Below are 11,670 nucleotides of genomic sequence, written 5' to 3' on the forward strand. Positions count from 1 at the left end.
TATGGGAGATTTATCTATTCTCTCATCTATTTTTTTTTCTCATTTTTTAAAAAAGTAATTTCCATGCCTCCTGTGGGGCTCAAATTCACAACCCTGAGATCAAGGGTCACATGCTCTACTGACTGAGCCAGCCAGTCACCCCAACTCCCATCTATTTATTTATTCAACCATTTATTTATATCAGGATGGACTCATGGGTATTTATTTTATACCATACTATTTTTTTTCTCAAATTGTTCCAGCTTTGGCTATTGTGAGCTCTTTCAGTTGGCTCCTGTGGCCCTTTGACAAAGTTCCATCATCTTGTTTTTTAGTACTTCCTTTACTTGCTGGTACTACAATATATTCCAGGCTTATTTTGTATATTCTCTGCCCAGTCCTAGAATCAGCCATTTCTCCAAGAGCTATTATTCCTTTCATTTTAGAATGGTATTAGAAGCCAAGATCTGGGCACAGAGATTGCTCATTTTCCCTGGGATGTCATTGCTTCCAGGCCCTCTCAGCAGACAAAAGTAAAGAATATATTTGTATATACTAACCCAAGTATATACACATATCTATAATTATATGTGTGTGTTGTTAAAAAACAAAATTCAACTGAGTAAATCTGAAGGTCTATTGGTTTTATTCCATGATTCCTGAAGCTGGCAGCATCCCATCTAGCAAGTAGAAAGGAGCTCTAGGGAGCTATAGGAAATAGGAAGGTTTTAAGGGAGAAATGGGGTGGGACAAAGAAATTAAAAGAGTGGATAAGAAGGGAAAGATGGTGGTGGAATAGGAGGACCCTAGGCTCACAAATACAACTACATAACTATCATATCATCCTAAATACCCCAGAAATCGATCTGAAGACTGGCAGAAAAAACTCCACAACTAAAGGCAGAGAAGAGGCCACACTGAAGAAGGAAGTATGGAGACGCAGCTTGGGAGAGAAACAGATCGTGGTCATGGCAGCAGCAAGGGATCCATGGTTGCAGAGAAGGGTGAGAGATAGACTAACACACAGGGGAATGCACAGGAAAAATGAATCCCCACAGCAATTTGTTTGGAAAGCGAGAGGGCCCAAATTTCTTTTTTTTTTTTTTAAGATTTTATTTATTTATTTGACAGAGAGATACAGTGAGAGAGGGAACACAAGCAGAGGGAGTGCGGGAGGGAGAAGCAGGCTTCCCGCTGAGCAGGGAGCCCAATGTGGGGCTCGATCCCAGGACCCTGGGATCATGACCTGAGCCGAAGGCAGATGCTTAACAACTGAGCCACCCAGGCGCCCCGAGAAGGCCCAAATTTCATGAGTTCTTGCAACCAGTGGGGCTTAATGCCTGGAGTTTTAAAGACCAGCATGCTTGGCTATAGGAGAGCTTGGAGGGCATTGGGGCTGTTCTTGGGGGAAAGGTAAGGCACACAGCCCACAGACATAGAGCATGGAAACAGCAATCTGAAGAGCTCCTGGGGTACCCAGTGGGGAGGTTACTGCTCATCTTGGAGCGTCCCAGAGAGGCAGTGTTCACAGAGAGCTCTCTGGGAAGAAAGGAATTGTCAGGCATCATTTCCCTCAGCCATCGGTCAGCATAAGCACAGGGCCACCTAAGGAAACCACCCAGGCACCCATACTCACTACCTAACTGCTTACACCAAACCCCACCTCCCTGCACCCTTCCCAGTCACACTGTCCTCAGTCCCAGCTTGGCATGCCCCCTTCCCCAGAAGACTGGCTCAATACCATGTCTCTTGACCTGGGAGTTTTGTGAAGCCTCATTTCCCATGACGGCAGTGATAGGTCTCATTTCACAAGCAGACCAGAGCACACCTAGTTAAAATGAACCACATTCAGGGCGCCTGGGTGGCTCAGTCAGTTAAGCGTCTGCCTTCAGCTCGGGTCATAATCCCAGGGTCCTGGGATCGAGCCCCTGCATCGGGCTCCCTGCTCAGTGGGGAGTCTGCTTCTCCCTCTCCCTCTGCCTGCCACTCTCCCTGCTTGTGCTCACTCTCTCTCTCTGTCAAATAAATAAATAAAATATTTTAAAAAATAAACATAAAAAAATAAAATGCACCACATTCAGGTCAGGGACCAAACACTGCCCACAACAGGCAAAGAGAGTCTCTGCAGATGACTGACCTGAAGGATAAAGTGGCCAGGACACAACAGAGGAGTGCATGCAGCACACATTGGAGACACTCCCAGAAGTACCAGGTCCAGAGGGACAGGGGACACTACATGGAAAGGGACACTACACTCCTCTTCATGAAGCCATTGCCCTCAAGAACAAGAGATGTAGTAGACCTTCCTAACATGGAAAGGGACACTACACTCCTCTTCATGAAGCCATTGCCCTCAAGAACAAGAGATGTAGTAGACCATCCTAACACACAGAAACAGTTACAGAGACTTAGACAAAATGAGAAGACACAGGAATTTGTCCCAAATAAAAAATAGGACAACGCCATTTTTTATTGTGAAACAGATATAAGTAACATGCCTGATGGAAAATTTAAAGCAATGATCATAAGGATACTTATAGGACTTGACAAAAGAGTGGAGGACACTCCCTCAAATAAATAAATAAAATCTTTTAAAAAAATAAATAAAAGTAGCAAGACAGAAGAAGACAGTTACATACAAAGGAAATCCCATAAGGCTATCAGCAGATTTTCCAAGCCAGAAAGGCGTGGCATGATATATTCAAAGTGCTGAATGGGAAAAAATCTGCAGCCAAGAATACTCTATCCACAAAGGCAATCATTCAGAAGAGAAGGAGAGATCAAGAGTTTCCCAGACAAGCAAAACTAAAATAATTCATGACCACTAAACCAGCCCTGCAAGAAATATTAAAAGACTCTTTCAGTGGAAAGGAGAAACCAAAAATGACAGTATGAAGGTAGGAAACACAAAAGCAGTAAAAATGAGTATTTCTGTGAAAAATCAGGCAAGGAACTCACAAAACAAAAAGATGTAAAATATGACATCATATACCTGAAACATGCAGAGAAGAGGAGTAAAGAATGGCTTCAAACTTAAATGACCATCGGGGCGCCTGGGTGGCTCAGTTGGTTAAGCGACTGCCTTCGGCTCAGGTTATGATCCTGGAGTCCCTGGATCGAGTCCCGCATCGGGCTCCCTGCTCGGCAGGGAGTCTGCTTCTCCCTCTGATCCTCCTCCCTCTCATGCTCTCTGTCTCTCATTCTCTCTCTCAAATTAAAAAAAAAAACTTAAATGACCATCAACTTAATATAGACTGCTATATGTAGAAGATGTTATATACAAACCTAATGGTAGCCACAAAAAAACCCCCCAGCAAACCACAAAAGAAAGACAAGAAAGGATCAGAGAAAAACCTTCAGAAACAACCACAAAACAAGTAATAAAATGGCAATAAATACATTTCTATCAGTAATTACTAGGAATGTAAATGGACTAAATGTTCCAGTCAAAAGACATAGGGTGACAAAATGGATAAAAAAAATAAAGACCCATCCATATGCTGCCTGCAAGAGACTCATTTTAGACCTAAAGACACCTGCAGATTGCAAGTGAGGGGATGTGAAAATATTTATTATGCAAATGGATGTCAAAAGGAATCTGGAGTGGTAATACTTATAATGGACAAAATACACTTTTTAAAAAGAGATTTTATTTATTTATTTGAGAGAGAGATTGCAAATGAGAGAGCACAAGAAGGGGGAACAGCAGAAGGAGAGGGAGAAGCAGGCTCCCTGCTAAGCAGGGAGCCCCCACACAGGGCTTGATCCCAGGACTCTGGGATCATGACCTGAACGGAAGGCAGATGCTTACTTAACCGAGCCACCCAGGTGGCCCAACAAAATACACTTTAAAACAAAGACTGTAACAAGAGAAAGAACACTGTATAATAATAAAGAGGAAATCCAACAAGAAGATATAACAATTGTAAATATTTATGCACCCAACATGGGAGCACTCAAACATAAAACAGTTAATAACAAACATAAAGGAACTAATTGATAATAAATACAATAATAGTAGGGGACTTTAACACCCCACTTATATCAATGGACAGATCATCTATGCAGAAAGTCAACAAGTTAACAATGGCTTAGAGTGACACACTGGACCAGATGGATTTAACAGATATATTCAGAACATTCTATCCTAAAACAGCAGAATACACATTCTTTTCAAGTGTACATGGAACATTCTCCAAAATAGATCACATATTAGGCCAAAAAACAAACCTCAAACAATTCAAAAGGATCAAAATCATACCATGCATCTTTTCTGACCACAATGTTATGAAACTAGAAGTCAACCACAAGAAAAAACCTGGAAAGACCACAAATACATGAAGGTCAAATAACATGCTACTAAACAATTGATGGGTTAATCAGGATATAAAAGAAATAAAAAAAGTACATGGAAACAAATGAAAATAAAAACACAATGGTTCAAAACCTTTGGGATGCAGCAAAGGCAGTTTCTAAGAGGGAAGTTTATTGCAATTAAGGTCTACCTCAAGAAGCAAGAAAAATCTCAAATAACCAACTCTACACCTAAAGGAGCTAGAGAAAGAGAAACAAACAAAACCTAAAACCAGCAGAAGGAAGGAAATAATAAAGAGTAGAGCAGGAATAAATGATACAGAAACTAAAAACACAACAGAACAGATCAATGAAGCCAAGAGCTGGTTCTTTGAAAATACCAATAAAATTGATAAACCTCTAGCCAGACTTAGCAAGGAAAAAAAAGAAAGGACCCAAATAAATATAAAATTACAGATGAGAGAGTAGAAATAACCAACACCATAGAAATACAAATAATTATAATAGAATATTATGAAAAACTGGGGCGCCTGGGTGGCTCAGTCAGTTGAGCGTCTGCCTTCAGCTCGGGTCATGATCCCAGGGTCCTGGGATGGAGCCCCGCATCAGGCTCCCTGCTCAGCGGGGAGCCTGCTTCTCCCTCTGCCTGCCACTCCCCTTACTTGTGCTCTCTCTCTCTGTCAAATAAATAAATAAAATCTTTTAAAAAATTATAAAAACCAGAATATTATTAAAAACTATATGCCAACAAATTGGACAACCTAGAAGAAATGGATAAATTCCTAGAAACATATAACCTACCAAAACTGAAGCAAGAAGAAATAGAAAATTTGAACAGACTGATTACCAGCAATGAAACTGAATCAGTAATCAAAAAACTCCCAACAAACAAAAGTCCAGGACCAGATGGCTTCACAGGCAAATTCTACCAAAGATTTTTTTTTATTTTTTTTAAAGATTTTATTTATTTATTCATAAGAGACAGAGAGAGAGAAGCAGAGGGAGAAGCAGGCTCCCCGCTGAGCAGGGAGCCCGATGCGGAACTCGATCCCAGGACCCCGGGATCATGACCTGAGCCGAAGGCAGACGCCTAACCATCTGAGCCACCCAGGTGCCCTCTACCAAACATTTAAAGAAGAGTTAATACCTATTTTTCTCAAAATATTCCAAAAACTAGAAAAGGAAGGAAAACTTCCAAATTCATTCTATGAGGCCAGCATTACTCTGATACCAAAACCAGATAAAGACACCATAAAAAAAGAGAACTATTGGCCAGTATCTTTGAAGAACATAGATGTAAAAATCATCAACAAAATACTAGCAAACCAAATACAACAATACATTAAAAAAATCGTTCACCATGATCAAGTGGGATTTATTCCTGGGTTGCAAGGGGTTCAATATTTACAAATGAATCAACATGATATATCACACCAATAAGAGGAAGGGTAAGAATCATATGTATATTTGAATAGATGCAGAAAAAGCATGTGACAGAGTACAACATTCATTCATTTAAAAAACACTCAACAAAGTAGGTTTAAAAGGAACATATCTCAACATAATAAAGGCCATATATGAGAAACCCACAGCTAACATCAACTTCAATGGGAAAAACTGAGAGCCTTTCCCCTAACTAAGGTCAGGAACAAGATAAGGTTGTCCACTCTCACCACTTTTATTCAACATAGTACTGTAAGTCCTAGCCACAGCAATCTAGACAACAACAACAAAAAACGTATCCAAGTCAGTAAGGAAGAAGTACAACTTTCAGTATTTGCAGATGATGTGATACTATATAAAGAAAACCCAAAAGACTACCCAAAAACTGCTAGAACTGATCAATGAATTCAGTAATGTGGCAGAATAAAAAATGAATCTACAGAAATCTGTTGCATTTCATACACCAATGAAGAAGCAGAAAGAGAAATTAAAAAAAAAAAAAAAACATTTAAAATTACACCAAAAATAGTAAGATACCTAGGAATAAACCTAATCAAAGAGGTGAAAGACCTGTACTCTGAAAACTATAAAATACTGATGAAAGAAATTAAAGATGACAGAAGGAAATGGAAAGACATTCCATGTTCATAGATTGGAAGAACAATCTACACAGTTAGTGCAATCCCTACCAAAATACCAACAGCATTTTTCACAGAGCTAGAACAAACAATCCTAAAATTTGTATGGAACCACAAAAGAACCCGAATAGCCAAATCAATCTTGAAAAAGAAAGCGTGGGCGCCTGGGTGGCTCAGTCGTTAAGCGTCTGCCTTTGGCTCAGGTCATGATCCCAGGGTACCGGGATCGAGCCCCACATCGGGCTCCCTGCTCGGCGGGAGGCCTGCTTCTCCCTCTCCCACTCCCCTTGCTTGTATTCCCTCTCTCGCTGTGTCTCTCTCTGTCAAATAAATAAATAAAATCTAAAAAAAAAAAAAAAGAAAGAAAAGGAAAGCGTATCTGGAGGCATCACAATTCCTGATTTCTTTTTTTTTTTTTTAAAGATTTTATTTATTTATTTGAGAGAGAGAGAATGAGAGAGAGCGAGTACATGAGAGGGGGGAGGGTCAGAGGGAGAAGCAGACTCCCCGCCGAGCAGGGAGCCCGATGCGGGACTCCATCCAGGGACTCCAGGATCATGACCTGAGCCGAAGGCAGTCGCCTAACCAACTGAGCCACCCAGGCGCCCCTACAATTCCGGATTTCAAGTTATATTATGAAACTATTTGGGAAGGCTCAGGTGGCTGGAATTTATGGGGTAGGATCAAGAGAACAGTTCTCTGCAAAGAAGAGTCCCAGAACTGTGCATAGGAATTTTCTTAAAATTTTAATACTAAGTTGTGCATGTGCAGGGAGACTCCACATAACCTAGCAGAGAACAACTGCTGGAGAGCTGTGAGCTGAACGGTGATTCTAGAAGTTACACAGTACTGGGAAACAGGAAATTCAAAACACGTAGAGTGGATAAACACTTCTGAAAACCCTGGTAGTTTGCTAATACCCTAGAAAGTACACATTTTAAGTGTAGGGCTAAGTTAGACCTAAAGCAAAGCTACTCTAAATCTACCAGAAGCTTCAAAGTAGGCCTTGAAAGGATCAAACTGATTTGCCAGAAAATTAACTGGCTGCTATAAAAAAATCAATATTCTTGAAAGTAAGATAACAAAATCCAAACTCTCAACAGCATAGTATCCATGATGTACAGTATACAATAAAAAATGACTAGGCATTCAAAAAAGCTGGAAAATGTGATCCATAAGCAGGAAAAAAAGCAATCAATAGAAATAGAACTTGGGATTACCCAGATACCGGAATTAGAAGGTAGTATAAATATGTTTATTAACTTAATGGAAAATATGGACATTTTATATTGACCATAACTGATGTTCTTCCTTCCTTCCTGTTGGGACTGTATTTTCATCTAAAGTCAATTCTCTTCAACCTGAAGAATTTCCTTTGATAACGAATAAATGGACAATGATGAGAGACAAACTCTCTAGAGGCCTGATACACAAAGGAAGCCATTTAAGATTTCTTTCTAAGTCAGCATGACTATATATAATCTTTGTTCAAACCAAAAGTCTGATTTATGATCAGCCATGTTTGCATTGTACATCTGCTTTGTGAATGAGTAGCCTAAAGGAGAACCATCTTCTCCTTGAGATATTTATTGATCAATGCTCCTAATCCCTGCATTCCTTGACATTAAAATTTGTGATTCCTGCCTATATGCTACTTATAATCTTTTGAGCTTTTACAAGATGTAAAAAACTATATATTCCTGTAAAAACTGTTCTTTCTCTGGAGCACTTTCTTTCCTGTGAAGAGCATGTTTCCTGGGCAGCTGTCCTAACCTGGGCTCAGATAAAACTCTCTTTCTTAGAGATTCTAAAAGGTTTGTTCATTTTGCGTCAACAATAGGAACCTTCGCAGAAAAACAGAATGTATAAAATAGAACTGAAAATGGAAGCTTTATGGGGCACCTGGGTGGCTCAGTCGGTTAAGCAGCTGGCTCTTGGTTTCAGCTCAGGTCATGATCTCAGGGTCCTGGGATAATGCCCTGTGTGGGCTCCCCACTCAGTGAGGAGTCTGCTTATCCATCTCCCTCTGCCCCTCCTCCCGCTTGCGCACTCTCTCTCTTAAATAAATAAATCTTAAAAGAAAAAAAGAAAATGGAAGTTTTACAACTGAAAAAACTGAGATGAAAATTTCACTGAATGCGCATAAGAACAGATGGGAGGCATCGGAAGAAACAGTCAGTAATCACCATGATAGATCAATAATGATCCAATCTGAAGTACAAAAAGGAAAAAGATTGAAAAAACTAAACAGAGGTACTTATAGAAGAAGACTTATAACTAAAGTTCTAGAATGAGAGGATTAACAGAATGTGGTAGGACAAAAACTATGACCAAAACTACCAAAATTCAACAAATAGAAAATCTTATAATCAGATAGAGAAAAACAATACATAAAATATTGGGGAACAAAAATATGAATAATGCTGACTTAATTAGAAATAGTGGTAGCCAAAAGACCATGGAATAATATCTTTAAAGCGCTAAGGAAAAGTATGTCAACTTAGAATTTTATTTCCAGAGAAAATATGCTTTTTTTTTTTTTAAAGATTTTATTTATTTATTTGAGAGAGAATGAGAGAGAGAGAGCACATGAGAGGGGGAAGAGTCAGAGGGAGAAGCAGACTCCCTGCTGAGCAGGGAGCCCGATGCGGGACTCGATCCTGGGACTCCAGGATCATGACCTGAGCCGAAGGCAGTCGCCCAACCAACTGAGCCACCCAGGCGCCCAGAAAATATGCTTTTAAAATGAAGATGAAATAAAGATATAGTCAGATAATTTAAATTTAGATTATAACTAGCAGAACTGCAGTTTAGAAAATAGTAAAGGAAATTCTTCAGGTTGAAGAGAAGTGACTTTAGATGAAAATACAGTCCCAACAGGAAGGAAGGAAGAACATCAATTATGGTCAATATAAAATAAATATAAAGTATGTTTTCTTCTTTAAATGTTATTAATATACATGACTGTTTAAAGCAAAATAATGCAACACTGTGTAGTGGGGTTTATAATGTATGTAGCTGGAAAAATCATGACAACAGTAGGACAAAGAATAAGAATTGTAAATGAAATGATAACGTTTACAAGGCTCTTATATTTTACATGGAGTAGTACAATATTAATTCTAAGTAAACTATGTTTAATAAGGATGCATATTTTAATCCCTACAGCAACCTCTAACAAGATGCAGGAAGGTATAGTAAAGAGCCAACAGAAAAATTCAAATATATCAGAAAAAATTGATCAATTCTCCAAAAAAAGGAGAGTTAATTAAAAAATGTGGCAAATAGAAGCCAACCAAATAGTAAATATAAATCCAACCAAATTATTAATTACATAAATATAAATGGACTAAGTATTTCAATGAAAAGCCAGAGACTGTCACACTGGATAAAAAATGTGAAACCCAAATTACATGAAATTGGGGCGCCTGGGTGGCTCAGTCGTTAAGCATCTGCCTTTGGCTCTGGTCATGATCCCAGGGGAGCCCCGCATCAGGCTCCCTGCTCAGCGGGAGGCCTGTTTCTCCCTCTCCCACTCCCTTTGCTTGTGTTCCCTCTCCCACTCCCTTTGCTTGTGTTCCCTCTCCCGCTATCTCTCTCTCTCTCTGTCAAATAAATAAATAAATAATCTTTTAAAAAAAATTACATGAGATCTACCAGAAACGTATTTTAAATATAAAATCACAGGTAGATTCAAGGGGAAAAAAATGGAAAAAGATATACCAGCCAAGCAGTAAGCATAAGAAAACTAGACTGACTATACTAATACTAGACAAAATAGACATTAAGACGAGACACAGAAAAACGTTTCATAATAGAAGGGTCAATTCACTGGGAAGACAATCATAAATGTGAATATACTATACAATTGAGCTTCAAAATACATGAAGCAAAAACTGAACCAACTCAAGGGAGAAATAGACAAATCCAGAATTGTAGTTTTCATGTATCTCCTACTTCATATATATTCTATTTGCAAAATAAGATTGGCCTCAACATTTTTAAATAATTTCTAAAGTTTTGTATTCTTTTTTTAAGTTTTATATTCTTGAGAGAAGAACTTCTTCTATCAATTAACTACTGTATCAAAACATTTGAGATGGGGAGGATGCTGCAGTGGTGGATAAATCCTGGTGGGCTTATCCTATTCCTTTCCTAATGAACCCAGGACATGACAAATTCAATGATTATTCCCTTGAGAAAGACTTCCGAAGATATCTTCCTAATGTTCACTTTTCAATCCTCTTCATCAGGAAGACAAAAACATAAATATAAGTACTTAACAGAGCTTGAAAATACTTGAAAACCTGATGAAACTAAAGGGAAAACAGAAATAGACACACTTCTCTCATACCTCTAATTACCAGATTTTAAAAAATCAGTAAGGATAAAGGACATCTGAATGGCAATTCATTAGTCCCCCCTTATCTTCAGAGGACACATTTCAAGACCCTCAGGGGATGCCTGGAAGGGTAGATGAACCCCATATTGTTTTTCTTTCCATACATACATGCCTATAATAAAATTTAATTTATAAATTAGGCACAGTAAGAGGTTAACAGAAATAATAATTAAATAGAACAATTATAACAATATGCTGTATAATATAACAAAACTTATGTGAATGTGTTCTCTTTCTCAAAATATCTTACTTATTGGGCCATACTCACCCTTCTTCTGTGACGCGAGATGATAAAATGCCTAATAATGCAAGGAAGTGAGGTGAATGATGTACACATTGTAACACAGCATTAGGCTACTATTGACCTCACCAAAAGAGGAGGGGATGGCAGTTGAGGGGCTGGTAACTAAAACTGAGGAAAGAGAAATGGCCGATAACGGGGTGGGGGGGGCAAATTTATGGATCACCTTAACCTAACAGAATTTACAGAACAATTTGTTCAGAACTGCAAGAAGGAGAAAAAAAAAAAAAACGAGAAGAGGAAGGAAGGGAAGGAGGGAGAGCGAGCAAGCGTGAGCGACCTTTCTGTGTCGTCCGCTCCCCGTTCTACTAGGGTTTGGGGATATTTTTATTGAGTACTTGATGTAGATCCACATTCTACTTGGGCATATATATTGAGCACCTGCTGTGCGCCTAGTACGTATATTATGTGTTTGCTGGTGTCAAGACTTCTTTCTAAGACCTACCAGGGATTTTTCAGCAACAAACACGACGCCAAGCTCCCAGAACGCGTTTCCTTCAGTCCGGGGCAGCCTTGAAGCCCCTCCCCTGATAGCCCACCCTTAAACCCCAAGGGCCTCCCAGAGATCTCCTCAGCTCCAGCTAGCACCCGCG

General features: G+C 39.2%; 1 long non-coding RNA gene across 2 annotated transcripts in view; it reads right to left on the reverse strand.

Moving 5' to 3' along the window:
• Positions 1–11,662, reverse strand: part of LOC145717659 (uncharacterized) — a 43,004-nt gene extending 31,342 nt beyond the window's left edge. For both annotated transcript variants that reach the window (XR_014141029.1, XR_014141028.1), the window contains exon 1: positions 11,523–11,662. This is a non-coding gene — a long non-coding RNA (uncharacterized LOC145717659). The remainder of the gene's footprint in view (positions 1–11,522) is intronic.
• Positions 11,663–11,670: the final 8 nt, after the last annotated feature.

Source organism: Leptonychotes weddellii, chromosome 16 (assembly GCF_054177405.1).
Source record: "Leptonychotes weddellii isolate Sample4059 chromosome 16, ASM5417740v2, whole genome shotgun sequence".
NCBI lineage: Eukaryota > Metazoa > Chordata > Mammalia > Carnivora > Phocidae > Leptonychotes > Leptonychotes weddellii.